The sequence below is a fragment of the Rhinoderma darwinii genome, chromosome 2 (genome assembly GCF_050947455.1).
Source record: "Rhinoderma darwinii isolate aRhiDar2 chromosome 2, aRhiDar2.hap1, whole genome shotgun sequence".
Taxonomy (NCBI): Eukaryota; Metazoa; Chordata; class Amphibia; order Anura; family Rhinodermatidae; genus Rhinoderma; species Rhinoderma darwinii.
In genome coordinates this window covers 328,006,043-328,020,813 of record NC_134688.1, presented here as the reverse complement: position 1 = coordinate 328,020,813, position 14,771 = coordinate 328,006,043, and the positions used below count along the sequence as shown (strand labels likewise).

The 14,771-nt window shown below is 41.6% G+C and overlaps 65 pseudogenes; all 65 read left to right on the top strand.

The window, feature by feature from the left end:
- The first annotated feature begins 8 nt into the window (after nucleotides 1–8).
- LOC142745414 (5S ribosomal RNA) lies at nucleotides 9–127 on the top strand (annotated as a pseudogene).
- A 67-nt stretch (nucleotides 128–194) lies between these two features.
- Nucleotides 195–313, top strand: LOC142744640 (5S ribosomal RNA; annotated as a pseudogene).
- A 67-nt stretch (nucleotides 314–380) lies between these two features.
- LOC142744414 (5S ribosomal RNA) lies at nucleotides 381–499 on the top strand (annotated as a pseudogene).
- Nucleotides 500–566: 67 nt separating this feature from the next.
- LOC142745127 (5S ribosomal RNA) lies at nucleotides 567–685 on the top strand (annotated as a pseudogene).
- Nucleotides 686–752: 67 nt separating this feature from the next.
- LOC142747285 (5S ribosomal RNA) lies at nucleotides 753–871 on the top strand (annotated as a pseudogene).
- A 253-nt stretch (nucleotides 872–1,124) lies between these two features.
- On the top strand, nucleotides 1,125–1,243 carry LOC142745680 (5S ribosomal RNA; annotated as a pseudogene).
- Nucleotides 1,244–1,310: 67 nt separating this feature from the next.
- Nucleotides 1,311–1,429, top strand: LOC142744460 (5S ribosomal RNA; annotated as a pseudogene).
- Nucleotides 1,430–1,496: 67 nt separating this feature from the next.
- Nucleotides 1,497–1,615, top strand: LOC142746998 (5S ribosomal RNA; annotated as a pseudogene).
- Nucleotides 1,616–1,682: 67 nt separating this feature from the next.
- On the top strand, nucleotides 1,683–1,801 carry LOC142744686 (5S ribosomal RNA; annotated as a pseudogene).
- A 67-nt stretch (nucleotides 1,802–1,868) lies between these two features.
- Nucleotides 1,869–1,987, top strand: LOC142746568 (5S ribosomal RNA; annotated as a pseudogene).
- A 67-nt stretch (nucleotides 1,988–2,054) lies between these two features.
- Nucleotides 2,055–2,173, top strand: LOC142744639 (5S ribosomal RNA; annotated as a pseudogene).
- A 67-nt stretch (nucleotides 2,174–2,240) lies between these two features.
- LOC142744459 (5S ribosomal RNA) lies at nucleotides 2,241–2,359 on the top strand (annotated as a pseudogene).
- A 67-nt stretch (nucleotides 2,360–2,426) lies between these two features.
- LOC142747284 (5S ribosomal RNA) lies at nucleotides 2,427–2,545 on the top strand (annotated as a pseudogene).
- A 67-nt stretch (nucleotides 2,546–2,612) lies between these two features.
- On the top strand, nucleotides 2,613–2,731 carry LOC142745888 (5S ribosomal RNA; annotated as a pseudogene).
- A 67-nt stretch (nucleotides 2,732–2,798) lies between these two features.
- On the top strand, nucleotides 2,799–2,917 carry LOC142745480 (5S ribosomal RNA; annotated as a pseudogene).
- Nucleotides 2,918–2,984: 67 nt separating this feature from the next.
- On the top strand, nucleotides 2,985–3,103 carry LOC142746388 (5S ribosomal RNA; annotated as a pseudogene).
- Nucleotides 3,104–3,170: 67 nt separating this feature from the next.
- On the top strand, nucleotides 3,171–3,289 carry LOC142746578 (5S ribosomal RNA; annotated as a pseudogene).
- A 67-nt stretch (nucleotides 3,290–3,356) lies between these two features.
- On the top strand, nucleotides 3,357–3,475 carry LOC142745863 (5S ribosomal RNA; annotated as a pseudogene).
- Nucleotides 3,476–3,542: 67 nt separating this feature from the next.
- On the top strand, nucleotides 3,543–3,661 carry LOC142746528 (5S ribosomal RNA; annotated as a pseudogene).
- Nucleotides 3,662–3,728: 67 nt separating this feature from the next.
- On the top strand, nucleotides 3,729–3,847 carry LOC142745841 (5S ribosomal RNA; annotated as a pseudogene).
- A 67-nt stretch (nucleotides 3,848–3,914) lies between these two features.
- LOC142746066 (5S ribosomal RNA) lies at nucleotides 3,915–4,033 on the top strand (annotated as a pseudogene).
- Nucleotides 4,034–4,100: 67 nt separating this feature from the next.
- LOC142747073 (5S ribosomal RNA) lies at nucleotides 4,101–4,219 on the top strand (annotated as a pseudogene).
- A 67-nt stretch (nucleotides 4,220–4,286) lies between these two features.
- Nucleotides 4,287–4,405, top strand: LOC142747352 (5S ribosomal RNA; annotated as a pseudogene).
- Nucleotides 4,406–4,472: 67 nt separating this feature from the next.
- Nucleotides 4,473–4,591, top strand: LOC142745887 (5S ribosomal RNA; annotated as a pseudogene).
- A 67-nt stretch (nucleotides 4,592–4,658) lies between these two features.
- LOC142747283 (5S ribosomal RNA) lies at nucleotides 4,659–4,777 on the top strand (annotated as a pseudogene).
- A 67-nt stretch (nucleotides 4,778–4,844) lies between these two features.
- LOC142745707 (5S ribosomal RNA) lies at nucleotides 4,845–4,963 on the top strand (annotated as a pseudogene).
- A 67-nt stretch (nucleotides 4,964–5,030) lies between these two features.
- On the top strand, nucleotides 5,031–5,149 carry LOC142745278 (5S ribosomal RNA; annotated as a pseudogene).
- A 1,129-nt stretch (nucleotides 5,150–6,278) lies between these two features.
- Nucleotides 6,279–6,397, top strand: LOC142747282 (5S ribosomal RNA; annotated as a pseudogene).
- A 67-nt stretch (nucleotides 6,398–6,464) lies between these two features.
- On the top strand, nucleotides 6,465–6,583 carry LOC142746827 (5S ribosomal RNA; annotated as a pseudogene).
- A 67-nt stretch (nucleotides 6,584–6,650) lies between these two features.
- Nucleotides 6,651–6,769, top strand: LOC142743808 (5S ribosomal RNA; annotated as a pseudogene).
- Nucleotides 6,770–6,836: 67 nt separating this feature from the next.
- LOC142746336 (5S ribosomal RNA) lies at nucleotides 6,837–6,955 on the top strand (annotated as a pseudogene).
- Nucleotides 6,956–7,022: 67 nt separating this feature from the next.
- LOC142747138 (5S ribosomal RNA) lies at nucleotides 7,023–7,141 on the top strand (annotated as a pseudogene).
- A 67-nt stretch (nucleotides 7,142–7,208) lies between these two features.
- LOC142746091 (5S ribosomal RNA) lies at nucleotides 7,209–7,327 on the top strand (annotated as a pseudogene).
- Nucleotides 7,328–7,394: 67 nt separating this feature from the next.
- LOC142746185 (5S ribosomal RNA) lies at nucleotides 7,395–7,513 on the top strand (annotated as a pseudogene).
- Nucleotides 7,514–7,580: 67 nt separating this feature from the next.
- Nucleotides 7,581–7,699, top strand: LOC142745623 (5S ribosomal RNA; annotated as a pseudogene).
- A 66-nt stretch (nucleotides 7,700–7,765) lies between these two features.
- Nucleotides 7,766–7,884, top strand: LOC142745778 (5S ribosomal RNA; annotated as a pseudogene).
- Nucleotides 7,885–7,951: 67 nt separating this feature from the next.
- On the top strand, nucleotides 7,952–8,070 carry LOC142744266 (5S ribosomal RNA; annotated as a pseudogene).
- Nucleotides 8,071–8,137: 67 nt separating this feature from the next.
- Nucleotides 8,138–8,256, top strand: LOC142744045 (5S ribosomal RNA; annotated as a pseudogene).
- A 67-nt stretch (nucleotides 8,257–8,323) lies between these two features.
- Nucleotides 8,324–8,442, top strand: LOC142745462 (5S ribosomal RNA; annotated as a pseudogene).
- A 67-nt stretch (nucleotides 8,443–8,509) lies between these two features.
- On the top strand, nucleotides 8,510–8,628 carry LOC142745868 (5S ribosomal RNA; annotated as a pseudogene).
- A 253-nt stretch (nucleotides 8,629–8,881) lies between these two features.
- On the top strand, nucleotides 8,882–9,000 carry LOC142744929 (5S ribosomal RNA; annotated as a pseudogene).
- A 67-nt stretch (nucleotides 9,001–9,067) lies between these two features.
- LOC142747280 (5S ribosomal RNA) lies at nucleotides 9,068–9,186 on the top strand (annotated as a pseudogene).
- A 67-nt stretch (nucleotides 9,187–9,253) lies between these two features.
- LOC142745864 (5S ribosomal RNA) lies at nucleotides 9,254–9,372 on the top strand (annotated as a pseudogene).
- Nucleotides 9,373–9,439: 67 nt separating this feature from the next.
- Nucleotides 9,440–9,558, top strand: LOC142746093 (5S ribosomal RNA; annotated as a pseudogene).
- Nucleotides 9,559–9,625: 67 nt separating this feature from the next.
- LOC142744033 (5S ribosomal RNA) lies at nucleotides 9,626–9,744 on the top strand (annotated as a pseudogene).
- A 67-nt stretch (nucleotides 9,745–9,811) lies between these two features.
- Nucleotides 9,812–9,930, top strand: LOC142746311 (5S ribosomal RNA; annotated as a pseudogene).
- A 64-nt stretch (nucleotides 9,931–9,994) lies between these two features.
- LOC142746209 (5S ribosomal RNA) lies at nucleotides 9,995–10,113 on the top strand (annotated as a pseudogene).
- Nucleotides 10,114–10,180: 67 nt separating this feature from the next.
- On the top strand, nucleotides 10,181–10,299 carry LOC142746468 (5S ribosomal RNA; annotated as a pseudogene).
- Nucleotides 10,300–10,366: 67 nt separating this feature from the next.
- Nucleotides 10,367–10,485, top strand: LOC142744720 (5S ribosomal RNA; annotated as a pseudogene).
- Nucleotides 10,486–10,552: 67 nt separating this feature from the next.
- LOC142744489 (5S ribosomal RNA) lies at nucleotides 10,553–10,671 on the top strand (annotated as a pseudogene).
- Nucleotides 10,672–10,738: 67 nt separating this feature from the next.
- Nucleotides 10,739–10,857, top strand: LOC142747509 (5S ribosomal RNA; annotated as a pseudogene).
- Nucleotides 10,858–10,924: 67 nt separating this feature from the next.
- LOC142744327 (5S ribosomal RNA) lies at nucleotides 10,925–11,043 on the top strand (annotated as a pseudogene).
- Nucleotides 11,044–11,110: 67 nt separating this feature from the next.
- Nucleotides 11,111–11,229, top strand: LOC142745510 (5S ribosomal RNA; annotated as a pseudogene).
- Nucleotides 11,230–11,296: 67 nt separating this feature from the next.
- LOC142746677 (5S ribosomal RNA) lies at nucleotides 11,297–11,415 on the top strand (annotated as a pseudogene).
- A 67-nt stretch (nucleotides 11,416–11,482) lies between these two features.
- LOC142744829 (5S ribosomal RNA) lies at nucleotides 11,483–11,601 on the top strand (annotated as a pseudogene).
- A 67-nt stretch (nucleotides 11,602–11,668) lies between these two features.
- On the top strand, nucleotides 11,669–11,787 carry LOC142746241 (5S ribosomal RNA; annotated as a pseudogene).
- A 67-nt stretch (nucleotides 11,788–11,854) lies between these two features.
- LOC142746481 (5S ribosomal RNA) lies at nucleotides 11,855–11,973 on the top strand (annotated as a pseudogene).
- Nucleotides 11,974–12,516: 543 nt separating this feature from the next.
- Nucleotides 12,517–12,635, top strand: LOC142746477 (5S ribosomal RNA; annotated as a pseudogene).
- Nucleotides 12,636–12,702: 67 nt separating this feature from the next.
- Nucleotides 12,703–12,821, top strand: LOC142746480 (5S ribosomal RNA; annotated as a pseudogene).
- A 614-nt stretch (nucleotides 12,822–13,435) lies between these two features.
- LOC142745836 (5S ribosomal RNA) lies at nucleotides 13,436–13,554 on the top strand (annotated as a pseudogene).
- A 67-nt stretch (nucleotides 13,555–13,621) lies between these two features.
- On the top strand, nucleotides 13,622–13,740 carry LOC142745275 (5S ribosomal RNA; annotated as a pseudogene).
- Nucleotides 13,741–13,807: 67 nt separating this feature from the next.
- LOC142746546 (5S ribosomal RNA) lies at nucleotides 13,808–13,926 on the top strand (annotated as a pseudogene).
- Nucleotides 13,927–14,179: 253 nt separating this feature from the next.
- LOC142744911 (5S ribosomal RNA) lies at nucleotides 14,180–14,298 on the top strand (annotated as a pseudogene).
- Nucleotides 14,299–14,365: 67 nt separating this feature from the next.
- Nucleotides 14,366–14,484, top strand: LOC142744848 (5S ribosomal RNA; annotated as a pseudogene).
- A 67-nt stretch (nucleotides 14,485–14,551) lies between these two features.
- Nucleotides 14,552–14,670, top strand: LOC142745690 (5S ribosomal RNA; annotated as a pseudogene).
- Nucleotides 14,671–14,771: the final 101 nt, after the last annotated feature.

The following is a 14,771-nucleotide window of genomic DNA, read 5'->3' as shown; positions in this document are numbered from 1 at the left end:
CTTTTAATGTCAATGGCCATTCTAAGCTGAATGTGCCTGCTCTCGTCAGATCGCAGAAGTTACACAGCTTAAGGCCTCGCTAGTACCATTGTGGGAGACTGTCTGGGAATCCATGGTGCGGTTGACTTTTTATTATGTCGTTTAGATTTTGTTTCACAATCGATTAAAAAGTACTATGGATTAAAGCATTTAATGTCAATGGCCATTCTAAGCTGAATGTACCTGCTCTCGTCAGATCGCAGAAGTTACACAGCTTAAGGCCTCGCTAGTACCATTGTGGGAGACTGTCTGGGAATCCATGGTGCGGTTGACTTTTTATTATGTCGTTTAGATTTTGTTTCACAATCGATTAAAAAGTACTATGGATTAAAGCATTTAATGTCAATGGCCATTCTAAGCTGAATGTGCCTGCTCTCGTCAGATCGCAGAAGTTACACAGCTTAAGGCCTCGCTAGTACCAGTGTGGGAGACTGTCTGGGAATCCGTGGTGCGGTTGCCTTTTTATTATGTCGTTTAGATTTTGTTTCACAATCGATTAAAAAGTACTATGGATTAAAGCATTTAATGTCAATGGCCATTCTAAGCTGAATGTACCTGCTCTCGTCAGAACGCAGAAGTTACACAGCTTAAGGCCTAGCTAGTACCAGTGTGGGAGACTGTCTGGGAATCCGTGGTGCGGTTGAATTTTTATTATGTCGTTTAGATTTTGTTTCACAATCGATTAAAAAGGACTATGGATTAAAGCATTTAATGTCAATGGCCATTCTAAGCTGAATGTGCCTGCTCTCGTCAGATCGCAGAAGTTACACAGCTTAAGGCCTCGCTAGTACCAGTGTGGGAGACTGTCTGGGAATCCGTGGTGCGGTTGACTTTTTATTATGTCGTTTAGATTTTGTTTCATAATCGATTAAAAAGGACTATGGATTAAAGCGTTTAATGTCAATGGCCATTCTAAGCTGAATGTGCCTGCTCTCGTCAGATCGCAGAAGTTACACAACTTAAGGCCTTGCTAGTACCAGTGTGGGCGACTGTCTGGGATTCCGTGGTGCGGTTTACTTTTTATTATGTCGTTTAGATTTTGTTTCACAACCGATTAAAAAGGACTATGGATTAAAGCTTTTAATGTCAATGGCCATTCTAAGCTGAATGTACCTGCTCTCAACAGATCGCAGAAGTTACACAGCTTAAGGCCTCGCTAGTACCATTGTGGGAGACTGTCTGGGAATCCATGGTGCGGTTGACTTTTTATTATGTCGTTTAGATTTTGTTTCACAATCGATTAAAAAGTACTATGGATTAAAGCATTTAATGTCAATGGCCATTCTAAGCTGAATGTACCTGCTCTCGTCAGATCGCAGAAGTTACACAGCTTAAGGCCTCGCTAGTACCAGTGTGGGAGACTGTCTGGGAATCCGTAGTGCGGTTGACTTTTTATTATGTCGTTTAGATTTTGTTTCACAATCGATTAAAAAGGACTATGGATTAAAGCATTTAATGTCAATGGCCATTCTAAGCTGAATGTGCCTGCTCTCGTCAGATCGCAGAAGTTACACAGCTTAAGGCCTCGCTAGTACCAGTGTGGGAGACTGTCTGGAAATCCGTGGTACGGTTGAATTTTTATTATGTCGTTTAGATTTTGTTTCACAATCGATTAAAAAGGACTATGGATTAAAGCATTTAATGTCAATGGCCATTCTAAGCTGAATGTCCCTGCTCTCGTCAGATCGCAGAAGTTACACAGCTTAAGGCCTCGCTAGTACCAGTGTGGGAGACTGTCTGGGAATCCGTGGTGTGGTTGACTTTTTATTATGTCGTTTAGATTTTGTTTCACAATCGATTAAAAAGGACTATGGATTAAAGCATTTAATGTCAATGACCATTCTAAGCTGAATGTGCCTGCTCTCGTCAGATCGCAGAAGTTACACAGCTTAAGGCCTCGCTAGTACCATTGTGGGAGACTGTCTGGGAATCCATGGTGCGGTTGACTTTTTATTATGTCGTTTAGATTTTGTTTCACAATCGATTAAAAAGTACTATGGATTAAAGCTTTTAATGTCAATGGCCATTCTAAGCTGAATGTACCTGCTCTCGTCAGATCGCAGAAGTTACACAGCTTAAGGCCTCGCTAGTACCATTGTGGGAGACTGTCTGGGAATCCATGGTGCGGTTGACTTTTTATTATGTCGTTTAGATTTTGTTTCACAATCGATTAAAAAGTACTATGGATTAAAGCATTTAATGTCAATGGCCATTCTAAGCTGAATGTACCTGCTCTCGTCAGATCGCAGAAGTTACACAGCTTAAGGCCTCGCTAGTACCAGTGTGGGAGACTGTCTGGGAATCCGTAGTGCGGTTGACTTTTTATTATGTCGTTTAGATTTTGTTTCACAATCGATTAAAAAGGACTATGGATTAAAGCATTTAATGTCAATGGCCATTCTAAGCTGAATGTGCCTGCTCTCGTCAGATCGCAGAAGTTACACAGCTTAAGGCCTCGCTAGTACCAGTGTGGGAGACTGTCTGGGAATCCGTGGTGCGGTTGACTTTTTATTATGTCGTTTAGATTTTGTTTCACAATCGATTAAAAAGGACTATGGATTAAAGCATTTAATGTCAATGGCCATTCTAAGCTGAATGTGCCTGCTCTCGTTAGATCGCAGAAGTTACACAGCTTAACGCCTCGCTAGTACCAGTGTGGGAGACTGTCTGGGAATACGTGGTGCGGTTGACTTTTTATTATGTCGTTTAGATTTTGTTTCACAATAGATTAAATAGGACTATGGATTAAAACATTTAACGTCAATGGCCATTCTAAGCTGAATGTGCCTGCTCTCGTCAGATCGCAGAAGTTACACAGCTTAAGGCCTCGCTAGTACCCGTGTGGGAGACTGTCTGGGAATCCGTGGTGCGGTTGAATTTTTATTATGTCGTTTAGATTTTGTTTCACAATCGATTAAAAAGGACTATGGATTAAAGCATTTAATGTCAATGGCCATTCTAAGCTGAATGTGCCTGCTTTCGTCAGATCGCAGAAGTTACACAGCTTAACGCCTCGCTAGTACCAGTGTAGGAGACTGTCTGGGAATCCGTGGTGCGGTTGACTTTTTATTATGTCGTTTAGATTTTGTTTCACAACAGATTAAATAGGACTATGGATTAAAGCATTTAACGTCAATGGCCATTCTAAGCTGAATGTGCCTGCTCTCGTCAGAACGCAGAAGTAACACAGCTTAAGTCCTCGCTAGTACCAGTGTGGGAGACTGTCTGGGAATCCGTGGTGCGGTTGAATTTTTATTATGTCGTTTAGATTTTGTTTCACAATCGATTAAAAAGGACTATGGATTAAAGCATTTAATGTCAATGGCCATTCTAAGCTGAATGTCCCTGCTCTCGTCAGATCGCAGAAGTTACACAGCTTAAGGCGTCGCTAGTACCAGTGTGGGAGACTGTCTGGGAATCCGTGGTGCGGTTGACTTTTTATTATGTTGTTTAGATTTTGTTTCACAATAGATTAAATAGGACTATGGATTAAGGCTTTTAATGTCAATGGCCATTCTAAGCTGAATGTGCCTGCTCTCGTCAGATCGCAGAAGTTACACAGCTTAAGGCCTCGCTAGTACCAGTGTGGGAGACTGTCTGGGAATCCGTGGTGCGGATGAGTTTTTATGATGTCGTTTAGATTTTGTTTCACAATCGATTAAAAAGGACTATGGATTAAAGCATTTAACGTCAATGGCTATTCTAAGCTGAATGTGCCTGCTCTCGTCAGATCGCAGAAGTTACACAGCTTAAGGCCTCGCTAGTGCCAGTGTGGGAGACTGTCTGGGAATCCGTGGTGCGGTTGACTTTTTATTATGTCGTTTAGATTTTGTTTCACAATAGATTAAATAGGACTATGGATTAAAGCATTTAACGTCAATGGCCATTCTAAGCTGAATGTTCCTGCTCTCGTCAGATCGCAGAACTTACACAGCTTAAGGCCTCGCTAGTACCAGTGTGGGAGACTGTCTGGGAATCCGTGGTGCGGTTGAATTTTTATTATGTAGTTTAGATTTTGTTTCACAATCGATTAAAAAGGACTATGGATTAAAGCATTTAATGTCAATGGCCATTCTAAGCTGAATGTCCCTGCTCTCATCAGATCGCAGAAGTTACACAGCTTAAGGCCTCGCTAGCACCAGTGTGGGAGACTGTCTGGGAATCCGTAGTGCGGTTGACTATTTATTATGTCGTTTAGATTTTGTTTCACAATCGATTAAAAAGGACTATGGATTAAAGCATTTAATGTCAATGGCCATTCTAAGCTGAATGTGCCTGCTCTCGTCAGATCGCAGAAGTTACACAGCTTAAGGCCTCGGTAGTACCAGTGTGGGAGACTGTCTGGGAATCCGTGGTGCGGTTGACTTTTTATTATGTCGTTTAGATTTTGTTTCACAATCGATTAAAAAGGACTATGGATTAAAGCAGTTAATGTCAATGGCCATTCTAAGCTGAATGTGCCTGCTCTCGTTAGATCGCAGAAGTTACACAGCTTAACGCCTCGCTAGTACCAGTGTGGGAGACTGTCTGGGAATACGTGGTGCGGTTGACTTTTTATTATGTCGTTTAGATTTTGTTTCACAATAGATTAAATAGGACTATGGATTAAAACATTTAACGTCAATGGCCATTCTAAGCTGAATGTGCCTGCTCTCGTCAGATCGCAGAAGTTACACAGCTTAAGGCCTCGCTAGTACCAGTGTGGGAGACTGTCTGGGAATCCGTGGTGCGGTTGACTTTTTATTATGTCGTTTAGATTTTGTTTCACAATCGATTAAAAAGGACTATGGATTAAAGCATTTAAGGTCAATGGCCATTCTAAGCTGAATGTGCCTGCTCTCGTCAGATCGCAGAAGTTACACAGCTTAAGACCTCGCTAGTACCAGTGTGGGAGACTGTCTGGGAATCCGTGGTGCGGTTGAATTGTTATTATGTCGTTTAGATTTTGTTTCACAATCGATTAAAAAGGACTATGGATTAAAGCATTTAATGTCAACGGCCATTTTAAGCTGAATGTCCCTGCTCTCGTCAGATCGCAGAAGTTACACAGCTTAAGGCCTCGCTAGTACCAGTGTGGGAGACTGTCTGGGAATCCGTGGTGTGGTTGACTTTTTATTATGTCGTTTAGATTTTGTTTCACAATAGATTAAATAGGACTATCGATTAAAGCATTTAATGTCAATGGCCATTCTAAGCTGAATGTCAATGGCCATTCTAAGCTGAATGTCCCTGCTCTCGTCAGATCGCAGAAGTTACACAGCTTAAAGGCAATGTGTTGCCAGAAAAACATGTTTTTTTTTTTTAAATTAAACATTTAGTGTGTGGGTGATTAAACATTGTTCAAATTTTTTTTATTTTTTTCACGAGTCAGGAAATATTATAAATTAATTCTAATTTATAATACTACCCATTTTTGGTCACTAGATGGAGCTATTCCCAAAATTGCAGCATTGCAACATTGGGTTAAAAGCCCTCGCTCTAGTGAGCTCTCAGCATCCCCCCCTCCTTTATCCTGGCTAGTGCCGGGATAAACGAGGGGTTTGAACGGTGTAACCTCCTACACTGTGTGTCGCCATTTTTTGAGCTAACACACAGTGTAGTAGGTTTACATACAGTAGTAAACACACACAAACACGAACATACATTGAAATCTCTTACCTGCTCCTGCCGCCGCGGCTCCCTCCGGCCCGTCCGCTCCGTTTGCTGCCGCTGGTCCAAGTGCACAAATCCGGAAGCCGCGACCGGAAGTAGTAATATTACTGTCCGGCCGCGACTTCCGGTCCACAGGAAAATGGCGCCGGACGGCGCCAATTTCGAATTGGACTGTGTGGGAGCGGCGCATGTGCAGTTCCCACACAGACGCCGTACACTGAAGTCAATGGGACGGGAGCCGTCCGCAGTCCCTATGGGACTGTGCTGCCGTATTCCATGTCTGTATGTGTCGTTAATCGACACAGACAGAAATGGAACAAAAAATGGCAGCCCCCATAGGGAAGAAAAAGTGTAAAAATAAGAAAAAGTAAAACACAAACACACAAATGAATATAAACGTTTTTAATAAAGCACTAACATCTTTAACATATAAAAAAATAATTTGTGATGACACTGTTCCTTTAAGGCCTCGCTAGTACCAGTGTGGGAGACTGTCTGGGAATCCGTGGTGCAGTTGACTTTTTATTATGTCGTTTAGATTTTGTTTCACAATAGATTAAATAGGACTATGGATTAAAGCATTTAAGGTCAATGGCCATTCTAAGCTGAATGTGCCTGCTCTCGTCAGATCGCAGAAGTTACACAGCTTAAGGCCTCGCTAGTACCAGTGTGGGAGACTGTCTGGGAATCCGTGGTGCGGTTGACTTTTTATTATGTCGTTTAGATTTTGTTTCACAATAGATTAAATAGGACTATGGATTAAAGCATTTAACGTCAATGGCCATTCTAAGCTGAATGTGCCTCCTCTCGTCAGAACGCAGAAGTTACACAGCTTAAGGCCTCGCTAGTACCAGTGTGGGAGACTGTCTGGGAATCCGTGGTGCGGTTGAATTGTTATTATGTCGTTTAGATTTTGTTTCACAATCGATTAAAAAGGACTATGGATTAAAGCATTTAATGTCAATGGCCATTCTAAGCTGAATGTCCCTGCTCTCGTCAGATCGCAGAAGTTACACAGCTTAAGGCCTCGCTAGTACCAGTGTGGGAGACTGTCTGGGAATCCGTGGTGCGGTTGACCTTTTATTATGTCGTTTAGATTTTGTTTCACAATCGATTAAAAAGGACTATGGATTAAAGCATTTAGCGTCAATTGCCATTCTAAGCTGAATGTGCCTGCTATCGTCAGAACGCAGAAGTTACACAGCTTAAGGCCTCGCTAGTACCAGTGTGGGAGACTGTCTGGGAATCCGTGGTGCGGTTGAATTTTTATTATGTCGTTTAGATTTTGTTTCACAATCGATTAAATAGGACTATGGATTAAGGCTTTTAATGTCAATGGCCATTCTAAGATGAATGTGCCTGCTCTCGTCAGATCGCGGAAGTTACACAGCTTAAGGCCTCGCTAGTACCAGTGTGGGAGACTGTCTGGGAATCTGTGGTGCGGTTGAATTTTTATTATGTCGTTTAGATTTTGTTTCACAATCGATTAAATAGGACTATGGATTAAGGCTTTTAATGTCAATGGCCATTCTAAGATGAATGTGCCTGCTCTCGTCAGATCGCAGAAGTTACACAGCTTAAGGCCTCGCTAGTACCAGTTTGGGAGACTGTCTAGGAATCCGTGGTGCGGTTGACTTTTTATTATGTCGTTTAGATTTTGTTTCACAATCGATTAAAAAGGACTATGGATTAAAGCATTTAATGTCAATGGCCATTCTAAGCTGAATGTGCCTGCTCTCGTTAGATCGCAGAAGTTACACAGCTTAACGCCTCGCTAGTACCAGTGTGGGAGACTGTCTGGGAATCCGTGGTGCGGTTGACTTTTTATTATGTCGTTTAGATTTTGTTTCACAATAGATTAAATAGGACTATGGATTAAAGCATTTAACGTCAATGGCCATTCTAAGCTGAATGTGCCTGCTCTCGTCAGATCGCAGAAGTTACACAGCTTAAGGCCTCGCTGGTACCAGTGTGGGAGACTGTCTGGGAATACGTGGTGCGGTTGAATTTTTATTATGTCGTTTAGATTTTGTTTCCAATCGATTAAAAAGGACTATGGATTAAAGCATTTAATGTCAATGGCCATTCTAAGCTGAATGTGCCTTCTCTCGTCAGATCGCAGAAGTTACACAGCTTAAGGCCTCGCTAGTACCAGTGTGGGAGACTGTCTGGGAATCCGTGGTGCGGTTGACCTTTTATTATGTCGTTTAGATTTTGTTTCACAATCGATTAAAAAGGACTATGGATTAAAGCATTTAATGTCAATGGCCATTCTAAGCTGAATGTGCCTGCTCTCGTCAGATCGCAGAAGTTACACAGCTTAAGGCCTCGCTAGTACCAGTGTGGGAGACTGTCTGGGAATCCGTGGTGTGGTTGACTTTTTATTATGTCGTTTAGATTTTGTTTCACAATAGATTAAATAGGACTATAGATTAAAGCATTTAACGTCAATGGCCATTCTAAGCTGAATGTGCCTGCTCTCGTCAGAACGCAGAAGTTACACAGCTTAAGGCCTCGCTAGTACCAGTGTGGGAGACTGTCTGGGAATCCGTGGTGCGGTTGACTTTTTATTATGTCGTTTAGATTTTGTTTCACAATCGATTAAAAAGGACTATGGATTAAAGCATTTAATGTCAATGGCCATTCTAAGCGGAATGTCCCTGCTCTCGTCAGATCGCAGAAGTTACACAGCTTAAGGCCTCGCTAGTACCAGTGTGGGAGACTGTCTGGGAATCCGTGGTGCGGTTGACTTTTTATTATGTTGTTTAGATTTTGTTTCACAATAGATTAAATAGGACTATGGATTAAGGCTTTTAATGTCAATGGCCATTCTAAGCTGAATGTGCCTGCTATCGTCAGATCGCAGAAGTTACACAGCTTAAGGCCTCGCTAGTACCAGTGTGGGAGACTGTCTGGGAATCCGTGGTGCGGTTGACTTTTTATTATGTCGTTTAGATTTTGTTTCACAATCGATTAAAAATGACTATGGATTAAAGCATTTAATGTCAATGGCGATTCTAAGCTGAATGTGCCTGCTCTCGTTAGATCGCAGAAGTTACACAGCTTAACGCTTCGCTAGTACCAGTGTGGGAGATTGTCTGGGAATCCGTGGTGCGGTTGACTTTTTATTATGTCGTTTCGATTTTGTTTCACAATAGATTAAATAGGACTATGGATTAAAGCATTTAACGTCAATGGCCATTCTAAGCTGAATGTGCCTGCTCTCGTCAGATCGCAGAAGTTAGACAGCTTAAGGCCTCGCTAGTACCAGTGTGGGAGACTGTCTGGGAATCCGTGGTGCGGTTGACTTTTTATTATGTCGTTTAGATTTTGTTTCACAATCGATTAAAAAGGACTATGGATTAAAGCATTTAATGTCAATGGCCATTCTAAGCTGAATGTGCCTGCTCTCGTCAGATCGCAGAAGTTACACAGCTTAAGGCCTCGCTAGTACCAGTGTGGGAGACTGTCTGGGAATCCGTGGTGCGGTTGACTTTTTATTATGTTGTTTAGATTTTGTTTCACAATAGATTAAATAGGACTATGGATTAATGCTTTTAATGTCAATGGCCATTCTAAGCTGAAAGTGTCTGCTCTTGTCAGATCGCAGAAGTTACACAGCTTAAGGCCTCGCTAGTACCAGTGTGGGAGACTGTCTGGGAATCCGTGGTGCGGTTGACTTTTTATTATGTCGTTTAGATTTTGTTTCACAATAGATTAAATAGGACTATGGATTAAAGCATTTAACGTCAATGGCCATTCTAAGCTGAATGTGCCTGCTCTCGTCAGATTGCAGAAGTTACACAGCTTAAGGCCTCGCTAGTACCAGTGTGGGAGACTGTCTGGGAATCCGTGGTGCGGTTGAATTTTTATTATGTCGTTTAGATTTTGTTTCACAATCAATTAAAAAGGACTATGGATTAAAGCATTTAATGTCAATGGCCATTCTAAGCTGAATGTCCCTGCTCTCGTCAGATCGCAGAAGTTACACAGCTTAAGGCCTCGCTAGTACCAGTGTGGGAGACTGTCTGGGAATCCGTGGTGCGGTTGACTTTTTATTATGTTGTTTAGATTTTGTTTCACAATCGATAAAAAAGGACTATGGATTAAAGCATTAAATGTCAAGGGCCATTCTAAGCTGAATGTGCCTGCTCTCGTCAGATTGCAGAAGTTACACAGCTTAAGGCCTCGCTAGTACCAGTGTGGGAGACTGTCTGGGAATCCGTGGTGCGGTTGTCTTTTTATTATGTTTAGATTTTGTTTCACAAAAGATTAAATAGGACTATGGTTTAAAGCATTTAACGTCAATGGCCATTCTAAACTGAATGTGCCTGCTCTCGTCAGAACGCAGAAGTTACACAGCTTAAGGCCTCGCTAGTACCAGTGTGGGAGACTGTCTGGGAATCTGTGGTGCGGTTGAATTTTTATTATGTCGTTTAGATTTTGTTTCACAATCGATTAAAAAGGACTATGGATTAAAGCATTTAATGTCAATGGCCATTCTAAGCTGAATGTCCCTGCTCTCGTCAGATCGCAGAAGTTACACAGCTTAAGGACTCACTAGTACCAGTGTGGGAGACTGTCTGGGAATCCGTGGTGCGGTTGACTTTTTATTATGTTGTTTAGATTTTGTTTCACAATAGATTAAATAGGACTATGGATTAAGGCTTTTAATGTCAATGGCCATTCTAAGCTGAATGTGCCTGCTCTCGTCAGATCGCAGAAGTTACACAGATTAAGGCCTCGCTAGTACCAGTGTGGGAGACTGTCTGGGAATCCGTGGTGCGGTTGACTTTTTATTATGTCGTTTAGATTTTGTTTCACAATAGATTAAATAGGACTATGGATTAAAGCATTTAATGTCAATGGCCATTCTAAGCTGAATGTGCCTGCTCTCGTCAGATCGCAGAAGTTACACAGCTTAAGGCCTCGCTAGTACCAGTGTGGGAGACTGTCTGGGAATCCGTGGTGCGGTCGACTTTTTATTATGTCGTTTAGATTTTGTTTCACAATCGATTAAAAAGGACTATGGATTAAAGCATTTAATGTCAATGGCCATTCTAAGCTGAATGTGCCTGCTCTCGTCAGATCGCAGAAGTTACACAGCTTAAGGCCTCGCTAGTACCAGTGTGGGAGACTGTCTGGGAATCCGTGGTGCAGTTGACTTTTTATTATGTAGTTTAGATTTTGTTTCACAATAGATTAAATAGGACTATGGATTAAAGCATTTAACGTCAATGGCCATTCTAAGCTGAATGTGCCTGCTCTCGTCAGAACGCAGAAGTTACACAGCTTAAGGCCTCGCTAGTACCAGTGTGGGAGACTGTCTGGGAATCCGTGGTGCGGTTGAATTTTTATTATGTCGTTTAGATTTTGTTTCACAATCGATTAAAAAGGACTATGGATTAAAGCATTTAATGTCAATGGCCATTCTAAGCTGAATGTCCCTGCTCTTGTCAGATCGCAGAAGTTACACAGCTTAAGGCCTCGCTAGTACCAGTGTGGGAGACTGTCTGGGAATCCGTGGTGCGGTTGACTTTTTATTATGTCGTTTAGATTTTGTTTCACAATCGATTAAAAAGGACTATGGATTAAAGCATTTAATGTCAATGGCTATTCTAAGCTGAATGTGCCTGCTCTCGTTAGATCGCAGAAGTTACACAGCTTAACGCCTCGCTAGTACCAGTGTGGGAGACTGTCTGGGAATCCGTGGTGCGGTTGACTTTTTATTATGTCGTTTAGATTTTGTTTCACAATAGATTAAATAGGACTATGGATTAAAGCATTTAACGTCAATGGCCATTCTAAGCTGAATGTGCCTGCTCTCGTCAGATCGCAGAAGTTACACAGCTTAAGGCCTCGCTAGTACCAGTGTGGGAGACTGTCTGGGAATCCGTGGTGCGGTTGAATTTTTATTATGTCGTTTAGATTTTGTTTCACAATCGATTAAAAAGGACTATGGATTAAAGCATTTAATGTCAATGGCCATTCTAAGCTGAATGTCCTTGCTCTTGTCAGATCGCAGAAGTTACACAGCTTAAGGCCTCGCTAGTACCAGTGTGGGAGACTGTCTGGGAATCCGTGGTGCGGTTGACTTTTTATTATGTCATTTAGATTTTGTTTCACAATCGATTAAAAAGGACTATTGATTAAAGCATTTAATGTCAATAGCCATTCTAAGCTGAATGTGCCTGCTCTCGTTAGATCGCAGAAGTTACACAGCTTAAGGCCTCGCTAGTACCAGTGTGGGAGACTGTCTGGGAATCCATGGTGCGGTTGCCTTTTTATTATGTCGTTTAGAATTTGTTTCACAATCGATTAAAAATAATAATAAACTAAAGCTTTAAAAGTTAATAGCTATTCTTAGGTGAAATGTGCCTTTTCTCGTCAAATCGCAGATCAATAACACTTTAACACCTCGCTAGTACCAGTGTGGGAGACTTCCTGGGCTTCCGTGGTGCTGTTGACTTTTTATTATGTCGTTTAGAATTTCTTTCACAATTGTTTAAAAATAAAAATAGACTAAAGCTTTAAAAGTTAATAGCCATTCTAAGCTTAAATGTGCCTTTTCTCGTCAAATCGCTGATATATAACACTTTAAGGCCTCGCTAGTACGAGTGTGAGAGACTGTCTGGGAATCCGAGGTGCGGTTGACTTTTTATTATGTCGTTTAGATTTGTTTCACAATCGATTAAAATGGACTATGGATTAAAGCATTTAATGTCAATGGCCGTTCTAAGCTGAATGTGCCTGCTCTTGTCAGGTCGCAGAAGTTATACAGCTTAAGGCCTCGCTAGTACCAGCGTGGGAATCTGTGGTGCGGTTGTCAATGGCCGTTCTAAGCTGAATGTCCCTGCTCTTGTCAGATCGCAGAAGTTACACAGCTTAAGGCCTCGCTAGTACCAGTGTGGGAGACTGTCTGGGAATCCGTGGTGCGGTTGACTTTTTATTATGTCGTTTAGATTTTGTTTCACAATCGATTAAAAATGACTATTGATTAAAGCATTTAATGTCAATAGCCATTCTAAGCTGAATGTGCCTGCTCTCGTTAGATCGCAGAAGTTACACAGCTTAAGGCCTCGCTAGTACCAGTGTGGGAGACTGTCTGGGAATCCATGGTGCGGTTGCCTTTTTATTATGTCGTTTAGAATTTGTTTCACAATCGATTAAAAATAATAATAAACTAAAGCTTTAAAAGTTAATAGCTATTCTTAGGTGAAATGTGCCTTTTCTCGTCAAATCGCAGATCAATAACACTTTAACACCTCGCTAGTACCAGTGTGGGAGACTTCCTGGGCTTCCGTGGTGCTGTTGACTTTTTATTATGTCGTTTAGAATTTCTTTCACAATTGTTTAAAAATAAAAATAGACTAAAGCTTTAAAAGTTAATAGCCATTCTAAGCTTAAATGTGCCTTTTCTCGTCAAATCGCTGATATATAACACTTTAAGGCCTCGCTAGTACGAGTGTGAGAGACTGTCTGGGAATCCGAGGTGCGGTTGACTTTTTATTATGTCGTTTAGATTTGTTTCACAATCGATTAAAATGGACTATGGATTAAAGCATTTAATGTCAATGGCCGTTCTAAGCTGAATGTGCCTGCTCTTGTCAGGTCGCAGAAGTTATACAGCTTAAGGCCTCGCTAGTACCAGCGTGGGAATCTGTGGTGCGGTTGACTTTTTATTATGTCGTTTAGATTTTGTTTCACAATAGATTAAATAGGACTATGGATTAAAGCATTTAACGTCAATGGCCATTCTAAGCTGAATGTACCTGCTCTCGTCAGATCGCTGAAGTTACACAGCTTAAGCCCTCGCTAGTACCAGTGTGGGAGACTGTCTGGGAATCCGTGGTGCAGTTGACTTTTTATTATGTCGTTTAGATTTTGTTTCACAATAGATTAAATAGGACTATGGATTAAAGCATTTAACGTCAATGGCCATTCCAAGCTGAATGTGCCTGCTCTCGTCAGATCGCAGAAGTTACCCAGCTTAAGGCCTCGCTAGTACCAGTGTGGGAGACTGTCTGGGAATCCGTGGTGCGGTTGACTTTTTATTATGTCGTTTAGATTTTGTTTCACAATCGATTAAAAAGGACTATGGATTAAAGCATTTAATGTCATTGGCCATTCTAAGCTGAATGTGCCTGCTCTCGTCAGATCGCAGAAGTTACCCAGCTTAAGGCCTCGCTAGTACTAGTGTGGGAGACTGTCTGGGAATCCGTGGTGCGGTTCACTTTTTATTATGTCGTTTAGATTTTGTTTCATAATCGATTAAAAAGGACTATGGATTAAAGCATTTAAGTTCAATGGCCATTCTAAGCTGAATGTGCCTGCTCTCGTCAGATCGCAGAAGTTACACAGCTTAAGGCCTCGCTAGAACCAGTGTGGGAGACTGTCTGGGAATCCGTTGTGCGGTTGACCTTTTATTATGTCGTTTAGATTTTGTTTCACAATAGATTAAATAGGACTATGGATTAAAGCATTTAACGTCAATGGCCATTCTAAGCTGAATGTTCCTGCTCTCGTCAGATCGCAGAAGTTACACAGCTTAAGGCCTCGCTAGTACCAGTGTGGGAGACTGTCTGGGAATCCGTGGTGCGGTTGAATTGTTATTATGTTGTTTAGATTTTGTTTCACAATCGATTAAAAAGGACTATGGATTAAAGCATCTAATGTCAACGGCCATTCTAAGCTGAATGTCCCTGCTCTCGTCAGATCGCAGAAGTTACACAGCTTAAGGCCTCGCTAGTACCAGTGTGGGAGACTGTCTGGGAATCCGTGGTGCGGTTGACTTTTTATTATGTCGTTTAGATTTTGTTTCACAATAGATTAAATAGGACTATCGATTAAAGCATTTAACATCAATGGCCATTCTAAGCTGAATGTGCCTGCTCTCGTCAGATCGCAGAAGTAACACAGCTTAAGGCCTCGCTAGTACCAGTGTGGGAGACTGTCTGGGAATCCGTGGTGCGGTTGAATTTTTATTATGTCGTTTAGATTTTGTTTCACAATCGATTAAAAAGGACTATGGATTAAAGCATTTAATGTCAATGGCCATTCTAAGCTGAATGTCAATGGCC